Source organism: Dermacentor variabilis, chromosome 7 (assembly GCF_050947875.1).
Source record: "Dermacentor variabilis isolate Ectoservices chromosome 7, ASM5094787v1, whole genome shotgun sequence".
NCBI classification, from domain to species: Eukaryota; Metazoa; Arthropoda; class Arachnida; order Ixodida; family Ixodidae; genus Dermacentor; species Dermacentor variabilis.
Window position 1 is genome coordinate 150,951,814 of NC_134574.1, and position 27,838 is coordinate 150,979,651.

Sequence of the window (27,838 nt, forward strand, 5' to 3'; positions counted from 1 at the left end):
ATAAATAACTTCCCCATACCTTCCGAATTCTCGCGAACGCACTCGATTACCCGAATTGCCTTAATTATGCTAAGTTTACTTCCGAAAACAACACGGGAACTTGTTTGTCTCACTAAACATGAAGTTTTATAACGCGAAGCGACTTCCGCCCTGTTTGCAATCCGCAAATCCTTGCCTTGGTAGGGGGCACGAAAACACGCGCTTAATCCGCTCGCTAAAAGCACACCTTTCCCTTCCCGTCTTCGAATGCCCAGAAGATTCGCAGGTCCAGCTTGCTGACCTCTTGCTGAAGAAGGTCTTGAGTCAGTGACGATGGGAGTCTGCATACAAATGAGCTGCTTTATAAGTTAGCGTCCGACGCCGCTCAACGACCGCGATCCCCGCAATGTGCAGGTGCTTTTACGAGTTCCTCATTATCTCCAACTACAATAACGTTAGCGGCAGTTTGTCCCGAGGCCAATGGAGATCAACAGCCGACGGCAGCTAAACTATGGAGCAACGCTTAGCCTCTGGGAACGTCAGCGACGTGTAGGGCCCCATCCGGACCCCGGCATCGAACTTTCGCTCGGTCATCTCAGCCCTCTATGCCTTCGTATACATCTCGGCGTCGCACACGGCAGGCACGCGAGTGGCATTGGGATCCTGCGCCGAGATCTGCAGCGTCGAGAATGCTGCGCTTAAAGTGCGGTGGTCTGTCCGCGTCATAAATCCAATTAGAAGGAAGGGGGCGAAGGGATCGGAAGGGGATGCTTTTAGTGGCCGCCCTGTTTCCGCCGGCAAAGTATGTGCGTCCGTTCTATCGTCCACTTCCCACTTTGTGCTCTAGAGTTCGCCGGATGCTCGATCCGGTCTGAGTCGACGTGCACGCTTCATGGTTCTCCAGAGAAAGGCTTTGCAAAGCCCAGTCGGTGGAGCGAAATACGGGCATATCACCAGCCTGGGGAGTTTTATATGACTGTATACTAAAAGGGAAACGACTTAAAGGCAGAGATTCTATGCGCGCGTAACTGTGGTACTAGGGCAGGGAGGTCACTGAGTGTTACGGCGCGTGATAACCACATGGTCGTGTCTTAATGGGGCTTTACTGGCGAGCCTGCATGCAAACAACGCTTGCATTCAGGCTTCCTATAGGCTTTAATATACCACTAACATTTGAAACTTCCTTTCACTTTCACGCTCTGCTGTCTCGGGGATCTGAAAGCGACAACCCATTCAGAACGTACGCGGAAGGCACCTGCATGTCGTTTATGCTTTCCGGTTGCCTGTTTTAGTCTTGTGTTTTCTTCAGTACGCTTTCAGGTAAACGAAAGGCAGGCCTACAGGGTACGTTGGTTATAGCGTCTATGTAGCCCACATCAAGAAAGGTAGGGCTAGCAAAACAGACAGGCCTTTATTCCTCTAGGCGGTAGAGTCTCACGTCATTGTAGGGGAGGCCTGCCTGTACAGGACACATACGTGACACGCTAATTTCATTTGGCAAAGGGAGTTTAAGTTCGCCTGAATCTTGGTTGTAATTAAGGATAGGCGATGAGGTATTTTCATTACGGGACTAAACGAACGTACAAATGATATCATGGGCTTTCGCATATATGAAACCATCACATCGCCTTCAGGTAGCCCTGTTCGCTTCGTCACTGTAGACAGAGCGACTGTCTTCACCTTTCATATTATTACCGTTTCCAGCCTAAATAACCTGCATGACTCACATTTTCTTTATTTTTTTTAAATCAATGTACACCCTTTTTGTTAACATCACGCGGTAAACAAACGTTTAAACATATGTGCGTTTTATTCCCTGTCTCATTATTCTTTTTTCTTTTGTTCCTTCTCATTCTGCTTCGGGGAGCGTGGAACGGCAGCGAACTGACATAGATTTTCGATTTTTTGATGATGCGAATGCCATCACATTTCAGAAAAAAGACCTGTGATGTTTAGCTGCAACAGCATCCCTAATAGGTGGTTCTTGATATGAGAAATTGATATAAAAGAGCAGCCGTTCTCGTTTTAAGCATTTGGTCCGAAGGGCTCAGATCTCACGTAATTTTTTATTTGTCGTTCCTACGACGTCAATGTCGCCGCCACCGGCATCCCATGGGTGCATTGCGCGGGCGCTGAAATGTTCGCTGGCAATACCACCTAATTTGCATATGACACCACGCAAGAACGAGTGACGCTGAAAAAAAAATAAATTCGGGAGAGCAGTGTGTGCTGGATTAAAGTGGCAGGCGGCCAACCAAAAAGATTAATCCCTACTCGGAAAACCGTCAACGCATTCTATTTCACGTCCCACTCAAGTCTGAATACGGAATTAATCCGGTTCCTGAGTCAGATATGTCAAAAGGAAAAAAAAGTTTTGTTTAAGCAGATGGTCAAAAGAGCGCTAAGCGCGACGACGCTTCCAAGGCTCTGCAGTTCCCTTCGCTGGGGGTACGAATGCAGTCAATGGGTTATCGCCACTTGGTCACGTGACAAGTGGCATACGAGGACTAACGACAATGTTTTCGACCGGTGGATATTTTGGATCGGTACGAAGTCTGTTGTGGTAAGAATACTTGAGAACGCCCTTAATTCTAGCCTTATATACTGTGGTGACAATAACGACATGTCACAAAAGGAAATTATGAATTTCTTGGGCGCACCGAAAATACATATCCCTTCATCAGCGGCCTGCGGGCACCATCTATTCGTTCGCTCATTCAAGTACTCGTTCACATTCAGTGGGTGATTAACTCAGTGACACATCTACTAACTCCACTCTCTCACGAAAGCGGTCATAAGTTCACTCACTCTCTTTGTTTATGTATCATTGACTCGCTAGCTTGATCACTCACTCACTGAGTGACTCGCTCGTGCGATCACTGGTCGGTATCTGACACTCTAGCCACCATTCTGGCCACCATTTTACAAGAACCTGCTAAGGTCTTATAAAATATCGCAGTGTCAATAAAGAAATAAATTATCACTTGGAATTCGAACGAAAAAAAAGAAAGAGCACGATTCCTAAAAGAGGCAGCGAAAACATGCGAGCAGGGCTGCTTTGACCAGTGTAGATAAAGGAGCTTGCTCTTGTTATTGATGCGAATGAGACAAATGGTTCATTGAGCGAAAAAAATGGCCGTGGCTTAGCTAAGGTTAAGCCCAGGATGCGAAGCATACTAGCCTTTATTTTAGTTGTTGAACCACTGTTTAGTCTGGTGAACTGCTGTTGCTTGGCTATATTTGGTTCGGCTAGACGAAGAAACACCTCATGCATTACTCTGCTTCACCTTCAAGAGTGGAACGCGACAGCGTTCCCGTCGACCCGCCAAGGGGTGTAAGACAATGGGCTACGGCGCAGCGACTACGCGCCCCGTATTGGACGCGGTGAGCGTCGAGCAACGCAGCGTTCGGCGCGGCAACGAAATGTGCGCCTGAGCAAGCGACGCACGCCTGGGCCTTAGAAACAGCTCGTTTCTAAGGCAACACCGCATTCACTAGAGGCGCTTTTGTACCGCTTTGAAGCATCGTACTCGTGGCTCAGTCGTAGCGTCTCCGTCTCACACTCCGGAGACCCTGGCGCAGCCCCTATGGGAAGCGAAACTTCCCATAGGGGCTGCGACGCCACGTCACGAACGCGCGAGGCCAATGGCGAGGCGCGCGAGGCCAACGGCGAGACGCGCGAGGCAAATGGTAAGGCGTGCTCGTGACGCTGGCTCGTGACGCTGGCTCGCACTTGCCGGCTCGGGCCAGCACGGAGCATAGCGGGCGAAAGGGAACACCTGCTGCCGCGGTATTGCGTGAGGTGTGAGGGCATCGCCGCGGCACCATGTCACCCTCATTCTCAGAAGCCTGTGTTATCCACGCGCTCCTCCTCCGTGCAAGCTCTCGCCTGCGTTCCAGCTGCGCCTCGGTAAGGCCAAGTCATGACGCGCCGAGCGTCTCAATGCGCTCGCTCACCCGCGAGAGAGAGAGAGAGAGAGACTTTTATTGACAAACGATTTATGTGCAGTGGTCGGAGACCCGTTAGTCCGAGGCCCTGCTGGCCTCGGCCGCCCGCTTGACCTGTCTTATGACGGTCTGTTGTCCCGCCAGGTCTGAGCTGGTTAGCTGTGCCTCCCATTGCTCCATTGTGTGGTGTGTTTTATCAAACGGGTGCGATTCACAATCCCAAGTAATGTGTTGTAGTGTTGATATGTTTCCGCACCATGGGCAGTCGGGTCTGTAGTGAGTGGGGAATATGGCATTCTGTAATTTAAGGTGGGGGAATACCCCAGTCTGAATTTTGCGCCAGCTGGCGGCTTCCTCTCCACTGAGTTGTGGGTGAGGGGGAGGGTATTTTTGTCTGGTTGCACGCTGATGAGCGAGAATCTTCCGGGCATTCGTTGAATTGGGGTCAATGCAGCAGCTACCTGGGACCGACCCCATCGCGTCGGCCCGGTTAACAATACCCCGGGCTAGCGAGTCGGCCAGTTTGTTCCCCTACTCACCCGCAAAAAGTTCGTAACACGAGGGATCACTCAACGGCGTTGAATCGGACATTAATGTATTGGCATTCCCAACTCACAAGAAGTGCTGAGGTGTGTTAGGATTTTTTTTTTAGAAACAGCAAGAAAAAGTATTTTTCCTGGAATCCGGAGTGATTTACGTGGTTTAAGAATCTCCCTCGTACTCGCGCCAGAACAGCGACCCGGCACACAAAGCGTATTGGGCCATCTGCCTACCTGTCGAGATTTTCACGTAAGCACCACTCGTACACGAGCTCCAACAATTCAACAAAGATGTATTAGAAATGTAGGCCCATTGAACAGTTGATCTTCGCCCAAGTGATCGGCGCCGTTATAACGGCGGGTCTTTGCTCTCCACCAATATTGTTTTCTCCTGAATTTTACAAACAAGAAACGCTAAAATATAAGACTAGAAAATGTGTCCCTGTCAAAAAAAAAAAAGGCTCTCGTCTCACGCTCGCACGCGTAGCGAATTCAAATTTGTCCTCGGCGCATCACCAGGCGCTGTCGCGACATATGAAGCCAAAAGCGTATAGACAAAACTACCTTATCTCCTCACATCCTCCCTATTCTCTGCGATGCACCCTATCTGAAGGCTTGTCGCATCTTGACAAGCTGTATCAATTCGTGGCGTGCCCTGAGCCAAGAGCACAAAAAAAAAGAAAGAAAAACGGAAGCGCGTTCCCGCCGGGAGCAGCAAATTTGTTCCCGCAATTCATAAGGCACTGATTTACGGCCTACCGTTTTGCGTCCGGCCCGAAGAACAAGGCTTAACATCGCCACTACTCGCCCTTATACGCGTTTTGTTCCAGTACAGTTAACGGATTTCTTTGAACTATGTATCTTCTTTTTCTTTCTTTGCCGGTTCCCCAATCAGAAGCTGCACCAGTGTGCTACCGTACAGTCCAGTGAATAAATAGCTCTGGGTTGCGGTGGGTGCAGCGGATTAGGAGAGCGCGGACGCCGTTCCGGAGCCCGACATGATCGTAAAATAAAGCACAGCGCCCTCTCTCGTCGGCGCTCGTAAAACCTTCAGCGCCCGCGCGAGGGTTTCTGCACGCGACCGCAGACAGAAATGAATGAAGAGATGTGAACGGTCAGGAGAAAGGAAACAAAAATGGAGACAGCTCTCAATAGCCCTGGGTTCGCTTGTGGGCGATTGTGTGGCTTGTGCAATTCAGTCGTTATACTTTTCTTTCTCTTTTTCGGTGGGGGGGGGGGGGAGGGGGGGTCGTTGTGTGAATGCGTGTTCTCGCGCACATTCCCTCAACGTGCATTTCCCCAAAGCAGTGATGCGTGTGGTCATTCGAGAGCCGTGGCGGCCCGATTGAACGACCGGGACAAAAAAAAATAAGCCTAACGAAAGAACCGAGATGAGCGTCCTGTCCATGGCGTCTGTAAAATTGGTCTGATCCCGGCGATCTCTCTCGGGTAGGATTGGGGAGACGTCTCATTTGGCTTTTATTGCCCTCTTTCTTTTTTTTTTCAACAAATCAATGTTTGCAGGGAGCAATGAAGTTTGCACCAAGTTTTCTTCAATGGAGTGAGCCAGCTGAAGGTTTGTCGCGTTCTGCACCTTGTTACAGAAATAGCAGCTAAACTAAGGAAGCGGAGGAAGGGTGGGGACAGTCGCTCTGCCGGGGCTAGCATTGTATACACGGTAATGGAAGTAGAACAGATATGAAAACTTGCAGGAATGCAAAGGCACGCCGATATACATATGAAGTACGAATTGGACAAGGCGTTCCACAAGGCTCGACACCAACTTCTACTCCTTAAAATGAATGCCCTAAATATAGATCCTAACATACTGAAGTCGATTTAATGCTTTCTTACTAACCGTACACAATTTGTTACTCCAAATGATTCAGTGTCGCAGCATATCGCAGTTCAATCAGGTGCACGACAGGGCTTCGTCTTAGGGCATTTCTATTTCTAATATATATGAATGACCCCCCGATGCAATTAACTGATCAATTAAATTCTTCGCAGACGACTGCGTCCATTACCGTAAGATAAGAAATTCACAGGACTCTTTCATTTTGGAGACTGACCTTGAGCTGATCTGCAGCTGGTGTTCCAAGGGGCAAATGGTGCTTAATCCAACCAAATGCAAAGTAATCGCAGTTTCTCGGCAGTGTAACTCATCCAACGCTTTCAATTAAGTAGTTAACAAAGTTAGCCTTCAACCAGTTCCTTCGTATAAGTATCTCGATATCCATGTAGCTAATAACCTCTCCTGGCATTTGCAGATATCTCCAAAATCATTAGTAACGCGAACAAAATGCTAGGCTGTGTATACGCAGGAATTTTTCATAGGCCTCGCAACACTTAAAACAAATTCTGTACAAAACCCTTATCAGACCGAAGCTAGAGTACGCCTAATCTGTATGGATTCCTGGACAACACACAATAATAGATAGCATTGATTCACTACAATACCAATCTGCTCGTTTCAATGTTTCTAAATGTTCAAGCTCAGCTAGTGTTTCTTTATTAAAGTCAAACCTAGGCCCTGACAATTTACAAGTTGGACGAAAAATATTTCGTTTCTGTTTGCAGCACAAGATTTTCTTTCAGAAGAAACTGTTAAAGCAAGAATTTCTAGAAAAACCAGCTTACGTGTCTTCCAGAATTGGTCGCCCGCAGAAGTCTCCGTTCACTTAAGTCGAACAAAAGCACTGTGGGACTTTTTTTGCGCAAGACAAGTGCCGAGTGGAACTACCTACCCTTCTCAATCACCTGCATAGAAGGCAAAATGATGCTCAAGGCTGCAATTAGTGACTACATACTTCACACTAGTTGAGTAACAATATCTTAACTGAAAGGGGGTTTATTGCAGCTCGCACGCGGGATCGCAAGTAGCGCTTGATCGCGAGTCCTAGGCCTTCACATCAGCAGCCCGAGCTCGGGTCTCGCGCCGCAGCGGTGGTAGTCCGCACAGCGCCACATGCATATTACCCACTACATAACTAATACTTTGTTTGGTATTTGTTGTTTTTCATTTGGTTTATTGGAGTGTACCTGTCGCACGCAAAGTCTGTAACAGTTCTTAAAAATTTCTTTTTTTTTCGTGTTAATGCTTTGTTGGTACTGATGTTTTTCTTTATGTGCATTCTACCCATCCCTTCTATAACGGCCAATGGGCCTTGAGGGTCCTGTAAATGAAAAAAATAACTAAGTTTGAACTCTGCACTATCTGCGGCTAAACAAATGCCGTAAAAAAGAAGCAGATGTGTGGGCATGTGAGAACTGGCTCTGAGCAAATGGTCACTCCACAGAGCGTTTTTCTACCACCTGGGAAAGCATGATTGCTTTATTTGCATGTCCTTTAGTGTTTTTCTTTATTGCGCAGGGGTAATTAATCTCTGAAAACGTGGCGTACTGCGATGTGGCATGGCGCACTGTTTGTAGGGTGATTTTTTTTTTTTTCGTTCGAGGTCGGACATTAATGGCCGTAACACTGTTTTTTATGCCTTGTGGTACAATAGACGCCTGTCATAACACTGCGTTGCTCATTCAGACGATTAAGGCACTCCACTCACTCCCTCATAACAACGAGCAGCAACTATATCCTATCAAGTGGGTGCACTTGTGAGTAAGCCGCCTTATAAATCAATTGTTTATTGTTCTTTTTTGAAGTAGCGCACGCAAGGCAAAAGATGGGAAGAACACGCAGCTGTGTGTTCTGGGAGGGGGGAAGTATTCTGTAACAGTCCATCTAGTGGACTGTCCATTTCGGCCGCTGCTGATTGGTTAGAGCCGCTCGTCTCCTCCTCGCTCGTACAGCTGCATCCAAGCAAGTGCGGTCGAAATGGACAGTCCACTAGGTGTACTCTTACAGAATACCACCCCCCCCCCCACCCCAGTATCTTGCTCCCTGAATTGTATATTGAATGCTGGTCAAACGGAAGACAAGCAGTCGTAGCGCGCGATACCAACGACAGCGCTTTTCTTAATATATTTTTAGAGCTAGCGTGCAATCATCTTTCACAATGGTTTCCTCACCTCGAGTATTTTACCATTTCCTGTTCATATTTCACGAAAGTGTGCCCTTCTATCTGTGTCTGCTTTTTATTATGAACACATAACAAGGCGCGGTTTATAAAAGCCCGTTCGTCGTTTTCTTTCGGAAGCATACTTTTCTCGCTATTGCCAACGTACCCGTCATGTACTTCTTTTCTATTGTTTTGTTTTGCGCGAGAATGATCTCCTTTATGTTCTAAGCAAGCTCTCTCTTTCTCTGTTTTTTTTTATTATTATTGCGGCATGCTATATTAACCGTGATTGCGGTGTCACACTTGCCTTCTCTCTTTCACACAGAGCAGAGTTGTAAATAAGGAAGAAAGGAGCTCGCGAGATACTGCCCGCGTTGAAGAGGGCGGACGAAGCCGAGGGGGAGAGGCAAGAGTGCTTTTTTTCCCCCGGTAGTTATCTGGGTAATCTGGAATCACATGCTGGAAACAACCTACAAAGCTTCGAAACACTGGTTCAACCATCGTTCCTGCGGTGAGCCCCCAGTTGAACCAAGCGTCGATATATTTAAATTAGGCGCCTCTTTCAGTTTGCTGCTCGATGGCTCCGGTTTGATAGAACACTTCGTCTTCGCCGACTGCGTTTGCATATCCTCGTTGGCCCGTAAGCCTTGTCTGGACTTGGCTGAAGTTTCGTTTTTGTAGTACTTTAGGCGAACGCACGTATGGTAGTATGTTCCACACAAGGTATCAACCCTACGCGTACTCGCCTAAAATATGGCGGGAATATATAGCGATAACCGTCTTGGACGTTCGATTGAGAGAAAGCGTCGTCTGCTGCGATTGTCCCCGGTGCACAGCCGTAGCAGACGACAGATGTCCCCGCTTGAGATGGGCTGCAACGCGGGAAGCAAGTATTGTGACATGTTTCAGTGTCTGACACGCGCCAGCAGCTACTGTCAGGGCCCCATGGAAAGACGTTCCGGTGAGTGAACTGTGATTTAGACGTAAAGAAGGGACGACAAGTTGGAAGAGCCTAATAAATTAAATGGATGGCATTCAGTTAAAGAAAGAACGTATCGAAGGGGGAGCGAAACTGGCGAGGGAGACAGCCTTACTGTTGTCGCTGACAGATGCCAATAAACGTTGTTTCAATTTTCGACTTAGGTGAGTAATGTGATTGCATCTTGCCAGATGTCTGAGTGTGTAACTTGCTGTCCCTGACTTGTCAAACTTTGACATCCTTGGTAGTGTTCCCAGGGGTGTCTTTGCTCATGCAATTGCTAGAACTGTCTTATATGTCACAGGCGGTTCTTAAAGATTTCTCTCAAGATTAAAAGCGCACGGTGTACCAACTATCGAAGTTTAACTGCACATGTTACCTCAGGGATAGCTATGGTCACAGACCTCCGTAGGTACTGTATTTTATTCGAGCGTCCGGTTTCTCTCACTCTGTCTGAAAGTCACGTGATCGCAATCGATGACTATTGTTCAAATTTTGCGCCACCTTCAGTAACAGTTGTTCCCGAGGTCACGCAACGCAACGCCCCCTGCATGAATGCGACGACTATACGCGACCACCCGTGACAGAGAATGTCACCAATTGGCTAGGAGGGTAATCTCAACATCCCCAAAAATAAAAATAAACGCGCTGCAAGAATAATGAACCTGACACGAAGGCCGCTGATTGCAAGTGGGGATATCGGTGTTTCGTTCATTCCAGTTCCTCTGAAAGCTGACGCGTGCCCAACGACAGAAGCCTATTTCCGATTGTAGTTTTCTAGCTTCCTCTTCGGGCGCCCGGAAGTTCGTTCCTTCGAGCCGGAAGGAGGCTGTTTGCGACGAATTGACTTCTCTGACGAGCCATTGCATCTGCCGTGACGTCGTCATGCAGCCAAGGCTTTACCAGAAAGACATTGGCGTAGCAGCAATGTGAAGGCAACATACTTGTATCCATGGCATCTTCTCTAGAAAAGCGACTGTTCAGTGCCACATTTCTTCGCTAAAAACTTTATTTTTTCACTGGAACTGTTCATTATTTCAGTATTGTTTGCTGAGTAAAAGAGAGAAACGTTGTAGCAGGTGCATTTTATGCCTCAATCTGTCCAATGTAAACCGTTTATCAAAGAGCAGAATAGAACTTCTTGGATATGTTGTGCTTTGCTTTAGCACGAGGGGAAAAAGAAGCTACACTGAACAGAAACCCCATTTTGGTAGCAAACACTTTTACTTTTCAATTTGTCATCTTGTTTCCAGAAGTGTTAAATGGCTGGGCCTTACTCACTAAAGGAGTTCGCGCAGATGTAAGGAGAGCTAGTTTCGAAGTCTCGCTGCATAGCAATATTCGATTCAAGAAACGTTTCAAATCATACCATCTTAGGCTGAAAAGTTCTGGTATATTTCGACTAAAAATAAACATAAAAATAGGAGGAACAAACGTATGTCAAAAGGCGCTAGCACATCGCACCAAACATCCGATCAAACAGTATTTTTTGAAGCCATAGCCAACTTTATTGCAGTGGCTCGGCTAAAGAATATTCGATGCAGCCGTAAAACGACTGCGAATGCACAGAGCTTCAAGAAAAGGAGGCCTCCTATGCACCATCCCCTCCTCCACCCCCACCTCGTAACCACTCTTTCCAGCAATTTCGGTGACGACCAACGGAAAAACGGTCACTTCGTGAATTGTCCCACCGTGGCGCTCCCGCAAAGGTCTATACCGTTCCCGTAGAAAAAAAAAAATTGAACGTTGGAACTACTGCTTACGACGGCCGAGGATGAGCCGAAACAAACATGGATTTAAAATGGAAATAATTCAAATGGAAAGACATAAAAAGAAACGTGGCCGGTAGGCATAGCCATCCGGAGGTATTAGACGACTGTTTGCAAGCTGCCTTCATCAAACAAAAGTATAGCCCCGATTCTATTGCCGAATGCTTTAGCGGCTGCGAAAACGAATAAGTATAAACAAGTGGCATATATCTCCACTGTGGACGCGCGTAACGGTGCAGGGGATGGTGCTCACGTAGGTGGCGTTAGAGCGCAAACGGGAGCGAGGGTGAGAACGGCGCCGCAATAAAACACGCAGCGGGCCATTACCCCAGGAGACCCCCTGCCGGCAGGCAGGAGGGATGCAACTTCACACATCGAGTGTCACGCACTACGGTATAGTGAGTGCCACTGGAACTGCGCGGAGTGCTTTCTTTCAAAATCGAATATATTCAGCGGAAATGACGGTCAGTGGAAAGTGCATGAAGAGATTATCTTTGAAGGCATCTTTGAATCAAGCCAACTTTTCACCAAGCCAGGAACATTGGCAAGAAAGAACACCCGAGTAGGGATGCTAAACACTCTTGAGAAGGAAGTTTACTGGCATCCGGGGGCTTGGAGCTACAAAAGACGAACCTGAGAAGCCCGAAGACGCATAGTGCGTGGCGACTGGATAAAAGGCTAGACCTTAGAGCTAGTGTGTGAGTCACTCTACTGTCTTTCATCTATGTTAAAACTAAGGGGGAGGTGTTTGCCATCACCCAGCTCGCATTCGAACACAGAATCTTGACCACGACGGCCACCACAGATCTTGGGTAATTTCGATAACATGATTTTCTGTATACTGTTGTCGGTCGCCTGACGACCGTTTTAACATTCTTATTTTTCTCCTCCTCACCTTTTCTAGCCTTTTCTCTACATCCCAGTGCCGAACAGCGAACCTGGTAAACGAATAATACAAACTCTGGTTAACCTCACAGTAATCTGCTCCTAAAAATGCCAAATTTTTTGCATGTGCGCCGACGTGCGAGGCTTGGATAGGCACACTTAATATGCGAAATTGAATATAATGATCTATTTTAAGATTTGCTTCTTCTTGTGTTGCCCCCATTTTCTGTGTATTCACTACAGTTTCGCATTTGAAAATCTCTCGATAAAAGCATCAGGGTAACAATTTCATTCAAGAGCGCTGCAGTTACGGTTTCATAAAAAAAATGTGGAAGTATTTCTGCGCATTCTCCCGAGTCCTTGTAAGTGCCGAGCAATCAAATATTGATTTAGCGTGCAGTGAAATAAGCCACTATTTTTTGCATGTAAATGATTGAATCGTTGGCTCAAACCAACTGCAAAGTTATTTATTGGCTAGCCAGAAAAGTGAAAACAAAGAGAGACCACAAATTATTATTATCTGCTTAACCACGCGATATCTTGCTTAGAATGTGTTGATTTTCATGCGTCGACAGCTGCGCGAGTGTGTGTCAAGGGTCATCTTGCGCACTCTTATTTATAATAATAATATTTGGAGTTTTACGTGCCAAAACCACTTTCTGATTATGAGGCACGCCGTAGTGGAGGACTCCGGAAATTTTGACCACCTGGGGTTCTTTGACGTGCACCTAAATCTAAGCACACGGGTGTTTTCGCATTTCGCCCCCAACGAAATGCGGCCGCCGTGGCCGGGATTCGATCCCGCGACCTCGTGCTCAGCAGCCCAACACCATAGCCAATGAGCAACCACGGCGGGTGACTCTCACTTATCGAAGTGACGCTTCCATATATCGTAGTTCCAAGAAACTGAAGATTTAATGAATACAGAGTGTTTTACGTAATTTTAGGTAACGATTTAAAAAAAGAATGTTTAGTCGCAGCTGAATGAAACCAATGACATGTGGTTTGCTGTCATGTGGCGCTCTTTCTACAACACTACAACACTCCTTCTACAACCCCCTCCACAACACAACAAAACACACTTGGCCCTAACGTGAATATTGAAGATTTTGCATGACCGATCTTAGTTAACTAATTAAGCGGAATATAAAAAGTGGGAGAAGTTCGCCATTATAATTACTACATTAAAAAGAAAGCGATGCTTTCGCAAATGCTGATGAAACCGGCACTTCAAGAATTCCTCCAATCATAGTGCTAGTATGATACTACCTGCAGCAAACTGGTCGTGCGTAGGAAGCGCAATGAACTCAAATTGATCCCCACAGAGTAAGCAGGTGGTTCAATTGATCTGAATCTTGATGGCTGCACCTTTTTTCTTTCCTTGCCATCGTTGGCCAGGAATGAAAAGAAGAAGCCTTGAAGCGTAATGTGTACATGGTCACTGTAACGGGTGTACAACACTTTGTCATCCGTCTTGCCTTGCGCCTAGCTTTCGCGCTGCCTTTCCCACAATACGTATACACGAGCTAGCCCGCGTCAATCATCCCGTTCATCCCTTTTGCCTTTCATATTCTACATTGTCCCTCTATAGGCAAGAATAAAGCTCTAAACGGCTTTCTGAATACAACTGCGCAGAGTAGGACGACCGTCAGTTATCGTTGTCATCACTGCGTTCTCCCGAAAGCGAAATCCGCAGCATTCGGTTGAAAGCGACACTTCAGCGCCACCCACAATCGGACACCCTCTGATCTTGGTGACACGTCCGAAGGATACGTCTGATCTCGTTAGCCAGCGCAACCTGGTGGTCCCACTTCCACTCTCGCCAAAGTCGGACGAGTCACCCCTTTTATCCTCAAGAGATCAGCTCTTCGCCGTCTCGACCTCTCCCGAAATCGGATTACGGGGAGCGGTATCCGCTGCGTACAGAGAAAGCTTCCCTCAGCACAAATCACTCTGATTGGAGCCGAAAACCCTCTTTAGGAACGCTGGATGCACACCAGTTGATGAGCGGAAAAGCGTCGTGTGCGCGCCCTTTCGGTGTTGCTGTGGAGAGAAGGCGGGGCGAATCCAACCGATGAGGAGACAACACGCCGCGTTTTGTAGCATGAAAGATGGGACTAGGAACATAGCGAGACGTACACAACATAAACAACGCTGACGCCAAACTTAAGGTCGAATGCAAGACAAGGGCTAAATCTGAAGGATTGGCTGAAACTGAGCGTGCGCAAAGTGGCACGTGTCAGTGACATATTAATGCAGTAGCCCAAATACAAGTTTGGGAATAGCCGAACAAATCTAGCAGTAAGAAGCAGGAGGGTTGCTTTAGTCGAGTTCAGTGGGTAAATATTGGATAGGTAAGGGGATGAAGAGAAACTAAGTCACTGAGAGGGACTTCACAAACGAATACGATTCGCACATATCTTGTTTTTGCTTCTCGAATGGTGATCGCTCGGGCGCCACCTGTGAATGTTCACTCCAGCAAACTTTGCAAGAAACAGTGTAGGCTCACTGGCCAATTATACTTCACCAGCTCTCGCGCTACTATTTAGCGTTAGGCGAGTAACTGCAATTTTCTTTTTTTTAACTGATCATTTTAGTACAGCAAATTTTTACAAGAACCAAAAAAATTGGAACCTTGTTTACTTTCCTTAGCGTTACTGTTTGACAGTGTGTTGTTGGGTGGTCACTTGCTTCATTGATCACTAAAGACGGAAACCCGCTGGGAAAAACAGTTCATTCAATGGCCTTGCGCTCAAAGCCTTGCGCTCAAAGCCTTGCCCTCGAGCAAAGCCTTGCCCCATGCACACATCGTAGCGTTATAGAAGGCATCATTCATTGTCACTGCCTACCACGTACTATACAATAGTAATTCAAACTTACTGTCTTTGCAGAGCGTGGCAACACTTGCCCCCAGATAAATGATGGTTAGAGGGCACCGTGAGCGCAAAACCTTTCTATAGAAAATATGGGCCCGTATTCACAAAGCCCCCTTACACTTTGTGAATATGGGCCAGCCAATAGTAATATCAACATAGTGATGTAGGACATATTCCTAGCGAATGCGACCAACCAATGAAAAAGCTTTGTGAGTGCACCTCATGCTTTCTGCGCTCGCTACGGGCACGCATGGTCTGCTGCCGGTATGGAATATGGTACGCCCGGTGCCTATATCAAACGGCAAATCGGACACAACTGATGCGATGTGCTTTTATTTCGCAGTAAGACGTAGTAAGTGGCGGGTCGCCTTCGCTAAATATCGAGCTCGATATCAGAGTTCGCGGGCGCCAGCTCTCACGATCCAGACTATAGCATGCAGCGATTGCTTTGTGAATGCGTACCCTCGTTCATTCCGGTCGTGAAACACGCGTTACGCTGCGGAGAAAGAGAGCGGGTCTGGAAGTGCCGTCCTGCGGCAACAAATCTTCATTCTCGGTCGCTCTGTCAAATACCAGGGGGCGCCATTCGCGGCAGGCCATCCCGCTACGTGTAAGACAGGGTCAATGGAGCGCGAGATACTGTCCGCAGTAATTCTCCCTATCCACAGCCGCCACCCCCGCTGAGATCGACGTCAGCATTCGTCGACGAAGCGGAATAATTAAGATGTCGGTAAAAAAGAAAACACAGAGAGAGAGAGAAAGAGAGAGAGAGAGAGAAAGTGTTCGCATCGATAGCCAAAGCTCGCCTAGCTCCCCCCTTCCTACATTTATTTTCACTTCGGCGCCGCTAAACTGTTTTAATAGCGGGCTCTAAAAGACAACATATCTTTTTTTTAGTTTCGCCGTTCACGTATTACCCTGCACGGAACGGCTGGTTTACCGGGTGCGTTAACTCGAGTGTTCGCATTGGTGGTGCCATCTTGTAGCGCAGAATTTAACCATAGAGGGCACACAGCTGTGATTGCTGTGACCAGTCATATCATATTTAGTTATCCAGTAGAGCGTACGTAGCGACATTATTTTCGATATGCATTTGGGCAGTTTGAGAACTCTAGGTATAAAACAGGATGGACAAACCGTCACAATTAAGATATTCTTTCCATCATTAGTGTTTACACTGCCCTCTATGTATTGCGTAACCCAGTATTGAGCAAACAGCGTTGTTTTTGCGAATGCGCTAAAATACGCTAATAATTAGATGAACAATTTGAGGCGTACAATGTCCACGTGTACAATACCCAGTTTTTAAGTGACTATTGTCTCAGATTATTCGAAACAACCAATTGACAAAATTATCATTTTGCTCCCGAGCTTCTTAGCAGCAGCGGGACATAGAAATTTGCGTGACAATCGACAATACCGCCTATCTACGTACATCTACATAACATAATCCACAATTGTATACCTCTAACCATTGTTACTCAGCGTTTCCTAAACGTTGTCTACTATAGCATATACTAAAGCATGATTCTGCCAAGGCTAAAGATTTTAGCTCACTCATCCATCACCGCACCTAAACTGGAATACGCGTTCATTATTTGGAACCGTCTCACAAAAAAGAGCATTAGCAAACTACAGATAACGCAGTGTTACTTTTCGTCTTGCAATTTTCCCGTTGTCGACAGAAAGACTCTCTCAAGCACTAATGGAATATTACGGCGTTCCAACGTTCCAGACGCGGCGTAAAAATTAACAGGCAAATGTCTCTCTTCTTTACCGGAAAAAAAATTTCTCCTAACCTCGTAGTACTATAGCCCCTGTACCTGCAAGAAGAACTAGGCATCATCATGGCCGCTCCTTCACTCCGTACAACGCCAAAAAAAAAAAAAAAGAGATTTTAAAAGTCGTTCTTTTTCCTACCGAACAATGAGTCACGGGAAGAAACTGCAACCATCCTTAACAGAGAGCATTAAAACTACACAACTTGTACCGTTATAGTACACTTACATGTGTGTTCCTTGTTGCATGTTTGATTACGTTGTTGACATGTGTTACTGGTGTTAATACTGTTTTATTGACCATTCTTTACGCTTATTGTGTACCTGCGTTTACTTTCTGCCCGATAAGTTTATATTAAACCAATTACTTCTTTTCAGATATCTCAGTTGCCTATTTGTTTATAACTGAGACGTGCTTTCTTTCCTTTTCCTTGTTAGTGCTAAATTGAGCCTCTTCATTAGGCCTATTAAGGTCTGCAGTATTATGTAAATAAATAAATACAAAAATAACTAAATTAATGAATAAATAACAGTAAACTGAAATTCGCGTTTTTTTTCGCCTCAAGGAACGAGATCAAATATGAGTACAAAAACGAGTGCGCCTAGTTCATAGCTTCCGAAACTACTCTTATATGCAGGATTGCAGCAGAAACACGGACATAAATAATGGAAACGAGGACGTGCGCATTTAAACGTGCCCCTTCTTTGTCAAAGTTTTTTCGCGCACCTGCGTATAGTTTCGGAATGAATCAACGAACCCAAAGCAAAGTTTTCTACATCGCAACTTTCGTCTACTCACCGTTCTGATTGATGACTGAGATATTTGGTGCACAAAGAACGCAGCAAAAAAATAAAAAGAAAGAAAAGACAGGAAGAAAAGAAACACAAATGTGAATAAGCGTTAAGTTCAAGCAACAATGACAAGGAAGAAATAAAGTTTCAGAGACTGAGTAACGACTGTGCCACTCGCACCACAGTTGCTTCTTACTTTCGCTCCCTGCAGGCGCGCGGTCGAGTAAAAATTATGACGCATGCCAGTCGGCCGCCGAAGTCGCCTCTACAGCGAGCTACCAGCAAACGACGCGGCGTGCGAATGTGCGGGGCCATAAAACCCATAGAGAGAGAGAGAGAGAGAGAGAGAGAGAGAGAGAGGAGGGAGGGAGATCTGTGGGCGGCGGCTGACACATGGGTCAATGCGTCTTGCCGTGCTCTCACACACGGCTGGGATGGCTTCGAGAGCTCTCTCTGTCTGTCGTACGGGATCGTTACAGAAGTGTGCCACAGTCGGGTGCACGCCGAGTTCCTCTCTCGGTGCACGAAGAGCACGCCACACACTCGATTTCACGTGTTACGTGCGTTGGAGAGGAGTGGATAGCGAAGGACGACACGAAACGAAATTTAGAATATCGTCCACCCGACACAGTAGCACGAAGATGCGAGGGAGATCCAAGTCGGCGCTGTTTTTTTTCCGTCTCATGAAACTCGCTCCACCTAGCGGATTTCCGCTAAACTGATATGCTACAAGAGATCAAGGTTGTTGGATTAGGCCGTGCTTATTTTTGTACGTAATTATTGCGTACCAAAGACACTGCCATCAAGAAAATGTACCTATACAAACGTCAAATATGCATGTGATACGTCGTTGTAAGTGTGTCTGTGTGGAAACTGTCCGTGTTTTCTTTCTTTCTTTTTTTGCAGTACACATATTATGTATTTCCGGAAACATATTGGTAGCACATATTTCGCGCTTCTATACGCCATTTATGCTCTGCTACAAGTCAGTTCAGCTATATAAAGACGGAAACCCACGGCGCCACGCCACGCACACAATTTTATATATGTCCAAGTCATACCGGTAAGATTATTTTGCTTCAATTTTCAACATAAGCTCAAGGAAAACTGAACTTCTAGGGACAGTGAAGGGAACCTGAGCAACGAAATCATTTGTTGCCGGCAGGCCGTGTTACTGGAGTACAGATACCACAGAAAACTTACTTCCACAAGGAAGGCCATCACCTGTAAACGCTGTGGATTTGTTATTGCGCTGCACGCAATTTCAACGCGATGTAAGCAAGGGCGTAGGCGGGAGTTGACGGAGGGATGTGCATTAGATGCCGTCGTGTGGCGCTGCCCGCTATTCAGGCGAATTATAATCCGGTCTCCCTACCAGTGGACGGGGGGGGGGGGGAGGGGGGGGTTTGTTCTAGGCGCAGCTGACGCGAAACGTCCGCGGTAGCATGGACGCTGGCTGAAACGCCGCCTACGAGTAAAGCGCCATAGAAGGAGGTCCCGCGCGTTACGCGGTACCCCAGTCGCCTGACCACTCATGAAGGCAGGGCGTACTTTCGCTCCCCACCCCCAGTGGAAGAAGACAGCCGTAAGTAACGGCACGTTTATTGCTTGTGACCGCCTTAGGACATTACGCCATAAACGACAATAAAGAATAAAATAAGAAAAAAAAGCGCTAATCTAGGAGCAATGGGTTGATCGCACACACACGCACACACACACTCACACACACACACTTGTGCGTGTATATATATATATATATATATATATATATATATATATATATATATATATATATATATATATGTATATATATATATATATATATGTCGTTTTTCCCAGCAGAAGGTCGAATTAACTTCAGCTTCAATATGGAGTCCCGTGTGTCATTTTTTTTTCAAATGGCACTACTCGAGTCTCATATACGTAGTGCGCGTATACTTTGTGTGTTGCGTTAGTGGCGTGGTGTAACTTGCCGCGCTTTCCTTCTTGCACTCTAAGTGGATAGGCGTGTTGCCCTTTCAGGATAACTTTGTTGGCCTGATTTTCGTTTTAATGCGATGAGCATTCTTTCGTCATGCCATTCTCGTCACACCATCGTCCCCACACAGCCGTCGCTATACCGTTATCGCCGTGCCGTCATCGTCACGCTGTCGTTTTACCACCTTCATCAGTTCAGTAACGCCACCTCATTGTCGTCCCATGGCCTTCGTCGTTTAATCTACGTCAATCATTCTTTGTTATTCTATTGTAATCACACTCTCGTCTTTCATTTGTGATTATGCCGCCGTTTTCCAAGCCATCATCATCAGACATTCGCTATCATGCATTTGTTGTCAGACCAACACAGTCATGCCGTCGCCGTCACGTCATCGTCGTCGTACAGCTTTCATAATACTGTGGTCGTCACTCCATTTTCATCGTAAACTTGTCGTTAATGCATTGCTCACATGGTGTAGTTATGCCAGTCCTCGTCATGCAGTTGCCGTCATGCATTTGTTGTCACACCGTCGCCATGATGCCGTCGCGGTCGTCCCATCATCAGCATCCGAACTTCGACAACCGGCTCTCGTGATGGAATCTTCTCCAGCCATCATCGCCAAACAGTCATCTACGTGCCGCTGTCGTCATGACGCTGTCGTCACGCTGTTGTATTTCTATCGTAATCACTTCTGTAACGTCATACTGTTGTTTTCATTCCGTCGTCGTCCTACTTTTTTCGTCAGTCCACTGACGCCTTTCCTTGTTCATCATTCAATGGTAATGATGGTGTCATCATTCAGATGTGGTCATGCCGCTGGTGTCATGCCGTCGTCGTCATTACGTAGTCGTCAGACAGTCGCTATCGTGCATCCATTATCAGGCCATCGTCGTCATTCCATCTTAGCCAGCAGGTTCTCGTCATACCGTCGTGGTCCCGCCATGTTTGTAATACACTCGTCATCTTATATTCCTCATACCGTCGTCGTCACGCTGTCGTCGTTGTAGCATAATTATCATTTATAAATCGACATCTTCCTTACAACGCCTTTGTTGTTTCATTGACGTCAAAATCCTCGTCACTGCGTTGGCGTCATACAGCCGTTGTCGTGCAGCCATACTCATGGGAAACCTTGGCAAGCGAGTGCCACTGCAAAATGTGGACGTTTCGGAGTATGTCGCATATTGCCGAAGCAACGAAATGCTCAGGACGACCATTACACATGTTGAATAAGTGTGACTCCAGGAAGGCGGCATACTGATACATTGGTCGACATGTTTCCATATTATTGTTATTATTGATTTGATAGGAAAATACTTGTCGGGGTTACATTGATGTTTTCATTCGTAATAATCATCAGCCTATGTATCGTCCACGGCAAGACGAAGGCGTCTCGCAGACATCTCCAATAACCCTTTCTTGGGTCATCCGATGCCATCACATCCCTGCTGACTTGCTAATTTCATCACAAACACCTCTTTCTCTGCCGTCCTGGACGATGCCTTCTCTGACGCGGCATCCGTTATGTAATCCAATAGACCACCGCTTTTTTACCGTACGCCATTACTTGGCTTGCCAAATTCCATTACCAAATATCAATCTCAAATATAATATCGACTACTGCAGTTTCCAGTCTAATGCATACCGCTTAGTTCCTCTCAGCATTTCGGCCATCTTATTTTTCTTTTTAAGGGGTTACCGTTAGGAGTGTCAAAATGAAATTATCATCATCATCATCAGAATTATTATTATTATTATTATTAACGCGATAGCGTTAAGGAGCTCGTGTCGCAGAAAAGCCGGTGTCGTCGGCGTCGGTGTCGGTGTCGGCGTCGGCGTCCGCGGCGTTGGCCGTGAGCGATAAATCACGGCAGGCACTTAATAAATAAAAAGCAACTTCCAAGATGGGAATCGAACCAGGGTCTCCGGAGTGTGAGACGGAGACGTTACCACTGAGCCACGAGTTCGATGCTTCAAAGCGGTACAAAAGCGCCTCTAGTGAACGCGGTGTTGCCTTAGAAACGAGCTGTTTCTATGGCTCAGGCGTGCGTCGCTTGCTCAGGCGCACATTTCGTTGTCGCGCCGAACGCTGTGTTGCTCGACGCTCACCGCGTCCGATGCGGGGCGCGTAGTCGCTGCGCCGTAGCCCATTGTCTTACACCCCTTGGCGGGTCGATGGGAACGCTGTCGCGTTCCACTCTTGAAGGCGAAGCTTAAGCGTCCTCCAATTTTATTATTATTATTATTATTATTATTATTATTATTATTATTATTTACGTGGGTACGATTATTCAGTGCGACGATCACTGCAAAACGTTAGGAGTTTGCTGCCTGTAAAGCGTGTTTCATTAATAGCTCTGAGGCGTTGGGCAAAGCTTTTACGACACAAAGTGGATATTTAAGCGGGTGGTGAAGTGAGAATAAAACGTTGTGTTAATGTCGGTTACCATAATCATCTGATGCGATCAAACAACACAAATGATATAAAGTGATCCCGAAGCAAGGTACTAGAACAATCGTATTATTATTACGGAACAAGTTAGAGGTGGAGACGAAAAGAAACAAAAAGATAAAGGAAATGGTTGGAATAGCCTTGCTGGCTGCCTTACACAGGGGTGAGAAGGAAGTGGATAGAAACCAAGAATAGGAGAAGAAAAAAAAAACAAGGTAGAAAGTGCGAATGTCAACCAGAAAAACGTCTGTTTGGCTAGCCTACACCGGGAAGGCAAAAGGATAATTGAAACGTTAGAAAGAACGGAAAGGGGGAAGTAATGACGTGGTGGATGCCTGCAGGAGAACAGTCGGCGAGACGTCGTCAAAGGCGCTCACAATGGCCAGTTCCCATCGTCGTCAACACCATCATGCCCAGCCTATACATGTGCCTGCTGCAGGACGAAGGACTCCCCCGACGATCGTCAATTACACCTGTCTTGTGCTAGCTGAGTGCAACTTGTGCCTGCAAGACGCCTGCCCTCAAGAAGCACCAAATTGACTTCACTGCCTTGTAGGCCGACGAGCGATAGGGACATTGTTTCAGCAGCACCTGTACTGAGAGCAATCGTGATCGTTCAGTCGTCGCAATATGGTGGAGAAGTAGTTATCTTGGCGATTCAAAATCAGTGACAGTGACGCAACAAATGGTGAATGTCTTATTTGCAGCCGCAGATAGGATAGCAAAGGCAGGGAGGTGGTTAACCAGTGAGTGAGTGGTTTGCTATCCAACGCCAGGGGTTAATGGAAAGGAAAATAGAAAAAAGAAATAATGCGAAAGAGAGCGATACGCGTATGAAGGTAGGTACTTAGGAAGACTATACACTGGTAACTCCGGAGGAGACAGTGCAGAGATTATGCATAAGTGGAGGGACAGACTAACAATGGATGTGGTGCCTAAAGCGGCGTTGTACATAGTGCGCTGTTCTTTCTACAGTGACGGCTGCAGAGAGCGCGAAACTGTGTTTGCTGTGTCGGTCTGCGCTTCACATTAGGTTGGCGTCGTTGTCATTAGGGCCCCACTTCATCCTGCGCTTCAGCCTCACCGCTCGATAAAAAAAAAGATCAGTGCATTGTCCGCTGGCGTCTGTGAAGTTCTAACTGATATATCCGTAGCTGTGTGAGGCTGAGAGCTGCACGGACTATCAACTAAGTTGTCGTGTAACGTTCGCGCTGGACACTTTGTGTTGGGTTTAGGGCACCACGCAGATTTCGAGGACTGTGGTGCCTAAGCGCGCATTTTTGAATCCACAGTAAGAAATACTGCAAATCACGAGTATGACGTTAAGTGCATAGCAAAGCAGTAGTTGTTCTTAAGTAAATTGTGAGCTTCACGGTGCCAGGTGCTGCTGATGTCTCAGTAAATGACTTCAGAGTCGGAGAAACCGGTCTGTACTACGAATTTGTGATGCAGCGAAAGTTTTTCATTTTCATTACGAAGAAAATGTCCCGCACTTATTGTGCAGAGCTGTACTGATCAGAAAAAGAGCTTGTTTGTAGGGCGCTCTCAAGTAAATTGATTTTCACTTTTCGCCTTAGATACCCGCCTTGTAATGATGCAAATACACAGAACTGAAACTTGAAGTAGCGTGACTTGCACATATTGTTTCAGGTTCGTTTGAAGCCGAAAAACAGAAACCAACCCAAGCGTGAATGCCCGATCCAGAGTTAGGGCCATATTGCATAAAACTATTCCTATCCGTTTTTATTCCAGTCTCACGTGAAATTTACGTAATCGCCGACGCAACCGTTGAGTTTCTTGGAGGTCACTCCTCCAAGGTCTCTCCTCGTTTCTTGGAGGTCACTTTTTGCTTTCAAATCGAATAGCAATGTTTACCGTGACAGGTATTACTTATCTAATTGGCTGACAAGGAGTGAGGAGCACGCAGGAGTGGAGAGTGTTTTGTGAGGCCGGATTAGCGCAGTGTAAGTTGATAACCTCAGAAAGTAAGTTGGTAATCTGCAGAAAACTAAAGTAATGTTTAACATTCTCGGAAGAGAACAGCAGTTTACGATAGGTAGTGGAGGGAAAGAGATAAGTAGAAGGCAGGAAGGTTAACCAGAATAACGTCCGGTTGTCTACCCTACACCGTGTGAATGGGAAAGGGGAAAAACAAAGATAACAGGGAGAGAGAGGAGGGAAGGAAAGAAGTAAATTGCGATGAGTTCGCTGACGTGTGTGGTCTTACAGAAATTGCACTAATAGTCACAGATGGTCGCACAAGCCCGTCGTCCTTAAGAAGCATAAAAGCGCCTTCACCGCTCGATGGGCCGACGGGCGATGTTCCAGCAGCACCTGCACAGAAAGCGGCCGATTGTCCATTTTTTGGAAAGCTTTGGCAAGTTCTTGTCTCTCAGGGGTGTATCGTGGACAGTGGCACAGCAGGTGGTCGATGTTTTCTTCCGTGCCTCAGACCTCGCATGCTGCACTGTCAGTCACTCCAATTAATGTAGAGTATGCCTTTGTGAAGGCAACTCCTAACCAAAGGCGACAGAGAAGCGTAGCTTCACGTCGAGGAAGTCCGAGTGGAGGTCGGAGTTCCAGGGAGGGGTTTAGTCGATGCCGCCGTGTAAGTCGTAAATTTGGCGAGTTCCACTCGGTCAGTGTGAGACTGCGTGCCAGGTGTCGAAGCTGCCTTGCGGCGTCTGTCCTCGAAAGCGGAATTGGAACGCTGTGCTCTTCTTGATGTGCTGTGCGAGCAGCGTTATCGGCGGAATTATTGCCACTGATTCCACAATGGCCAGGTACCCATTGAAAAACGACCTGGTGACCTTTTTGTTGGACGTGAATGGTAAAGTTTGGCGATTTCGTATGTCAATTGGCCATGACATCCGTGTCCGAGAACTGACTGCGTGCACTGTAATGCCGGTTTTGAATCACAGAACACTGAAAGTGGTAAGGGTATACATCTACTTAGGGCAAGCAGTGACCGCGGATCCGGATCATGGGGCTGAAATAATCAGAAAAATTAGAATGGGCTGGATTGCGTTCAATAGATCAATAGCAGCAGGTTGCCATTATCCCTCAAGAGGAAAGTGTATGACAGCTGTGTCTTACCAGTACTCACCTACGGGGAAGAAACCTGGAGGCTTACGAAAGGGTTCTACTTAAATTGTGGACGACGCAACAAGCTATGGAAAGAAGAATGATGGGTGTAACGTTAAGTGGCTAAGAAGAGAGAAGATTAGGTGAGGGAACAAACGCGAGTTGCTGACATCTTAGTTTAAATCAAGAAAAAGAAATGGACATGGGCATGTAATGAGGAGGGAAGCAAAACGGTGTTCATTGAGGATTACGGACAGGATTCCAAGAGAAGGGAAGTGTAGCAGGGGGCGGCATAAAGTTAGGTGGCCGGATGAGATTAAGAACAACATGGACAACAGGAGACACAGGCCAACAGGGACAACAGCAGGACAGCAGGTTCAGCAGTGACAACATGGCCACGATTAGCGCATGACCGGGGTAGTTGGAGAAGTATGGGAGAGGCCTTTGCCCGGCAGTGGAATGATGATGATGATGATGATGATGATGATGATGATGACGACGACGACGACGACGACGACGACGACGACGACGACGACGACGACGAAGAAGAAGAAAAAGAAGAAGTTGATAACTGCATGAGCATGACACTGCCGGTGTCAGCGATTGGCCAGCTTCGCGGCAAAGTGCAACGGAGCGGTAAAAATGCCGCTAAAATGGATGCTCAGCTAAGAAAAGTTGCCAGAGCAATGTCGTGTACGTGCTGAAATTGCTCAGCATTGTTATACAGCCACTCGACAATGTTTATTATACGCAAATAAATCCATTCGCCCCGGCAACTCCGAGTACCCACTCCCAAAGCGATCGGAAGGCAGTCATCTTCATGTCGGAACCGGGCTGTCTCCCGCTATACCGAAAAAAAAACTTTGTTCAGCATTTTAACGCATCAATGAGGCATACACGACACTCTGACTGGGTAAGTCATCGCTCGTTTCGTGGGACTGTTTCAAATGGCGTAGAATCGGAAATAATTATCTTCATTTTGTGTCGTCCAATCATGCATCATCGGTGTCTACACGTGATATCAGATTAGATCAGGAGTTTTTTTTTTTTAGTTTCTGTGACGTCGCGCGACAGGCAAGTGAAATGAGGGTGGCCCGAAAAATATTTACCAATCGTGGAGGGCTGATTGCAGAAATGCATTAGAAAAGTTTGGAATAGTTTTACGGTATAGTGCCCCTAGGTGCAAAATAAATAAAAATATTGCCGGGTAACAAAAGATGCAGCACAAGAATGGAAGACATGCCACGTACGTTAGACATGCTGTCTGCTTTACCTGCTTAAATTACCGTCGGCCACGCCATATTTCCTATCATCGGTAATGATTTTAATACCACCAAATTGTCTCTCATCATTTCCCCATCGTTACAACCTACAATATTCAGCCAGTAAAAGCCACCACCGCGAGCTTTCTGTATAGCGTGCACACAGCAGCTTACATTGGGCGTGTTTACCATTGAATCTTGTCCGACAAATTGGGTCCGGCTGCTCTGCCGTGCTCCGCGAAAAACAGAGAGCGGCGAGGAAAGAAGTACGCAAACTTGCGCGTCAGGTTGTATGAGGCCGGCTGACCACTAGCCGCTGCTGAGCTAGCTCCCGAGTGAAACGTCGTTAGGAAGTCATCCCGCTAAGGAGCGTCTCCCGGAGGGACTGCACTCGCTCATCGTAGCGATCAAATGACGCAGGCTGATGGCAGAGAATCACGCGCTGTTTGTCGAGAAGCGACCACCGCCGCAAGATTGTGCGTCGAGCGTCGCTGATAGCGCGCATCGTGTTGGTCCTCGACTTCGGGTTCTTTTTCTGCGGGCGCGTCGTCGTGAACGAGAGCAAACAATGACGAACAACGACGGAGAGCATTTAGTCCCGTTGCCGGAATTTCGTGCGCCTGGTAATTTGAGGAGCTAGAGACACGCTATGGCAACTGATGGTCGTACGATCGTCTAGTATTTCTGAAGGCAAAATTGTGGGAAGTTTCGGATAGGCTGACATGGGCGGGGGGAGGGGGGGGGCTGGGAGATCCATACCTTCTCTCCCTTTTTTTGTTTGTTTGCTAGGTTGTAGTCCCTGTAGCGCTCATCGCGCGCGTTTGATGATCATTAGAGCATAACAGAGCTGACAGTGCTTGCAAAATGGAAAAGTGTCTGTTTTGTGTAAGAAGCACAGAATCAAATACAAAACAATTTTCGTAGTGCCCAAAGCGATCGAATCACGGTGGTATTTATACTTGCTCTGTTGTCGCACTTTAGGGACCACTGCAACGTGGACGTAAAATCTTTTACAAGCGGGATCACAAAGGACAACGACAGGGAGAAAAAATTCTTAATATTTGGGGTTTTACGTGCCAAAACCACTTTCTGATTATGAGGCACGCCGTAGTGGAGGACTCCGGAAATTTTGACCACTTGGGATTCTTTAACGTGCGCCTAAATCTAAGCACACGGGTGTTTTCGCATTTCGCCTCCATCGAAATGCGACCGCCGTGGCAGGGAGAAAAAAATTCACCGACGATTACGATGCTCCTTAATGCGAAATTTGATCGCAGTTGTATACGTTTCTTCATTCCGTGATATATTGACTGGCGCGGACAATCTGTTTCACGTGGCACTTTGCAAACGGAGCGAAGTGGGGCGCGACTGCTTCGCCAATCGGTATATCGCAAGAGGTAGCGCGTAGGCGGCGCTCGGGAGTGATTCACAGCAGCTGTTGCAGGCGACCTCCGCTCATGCAGCGCTTTGTTTCCATACAGACGACGCGCGCTACTCTGGC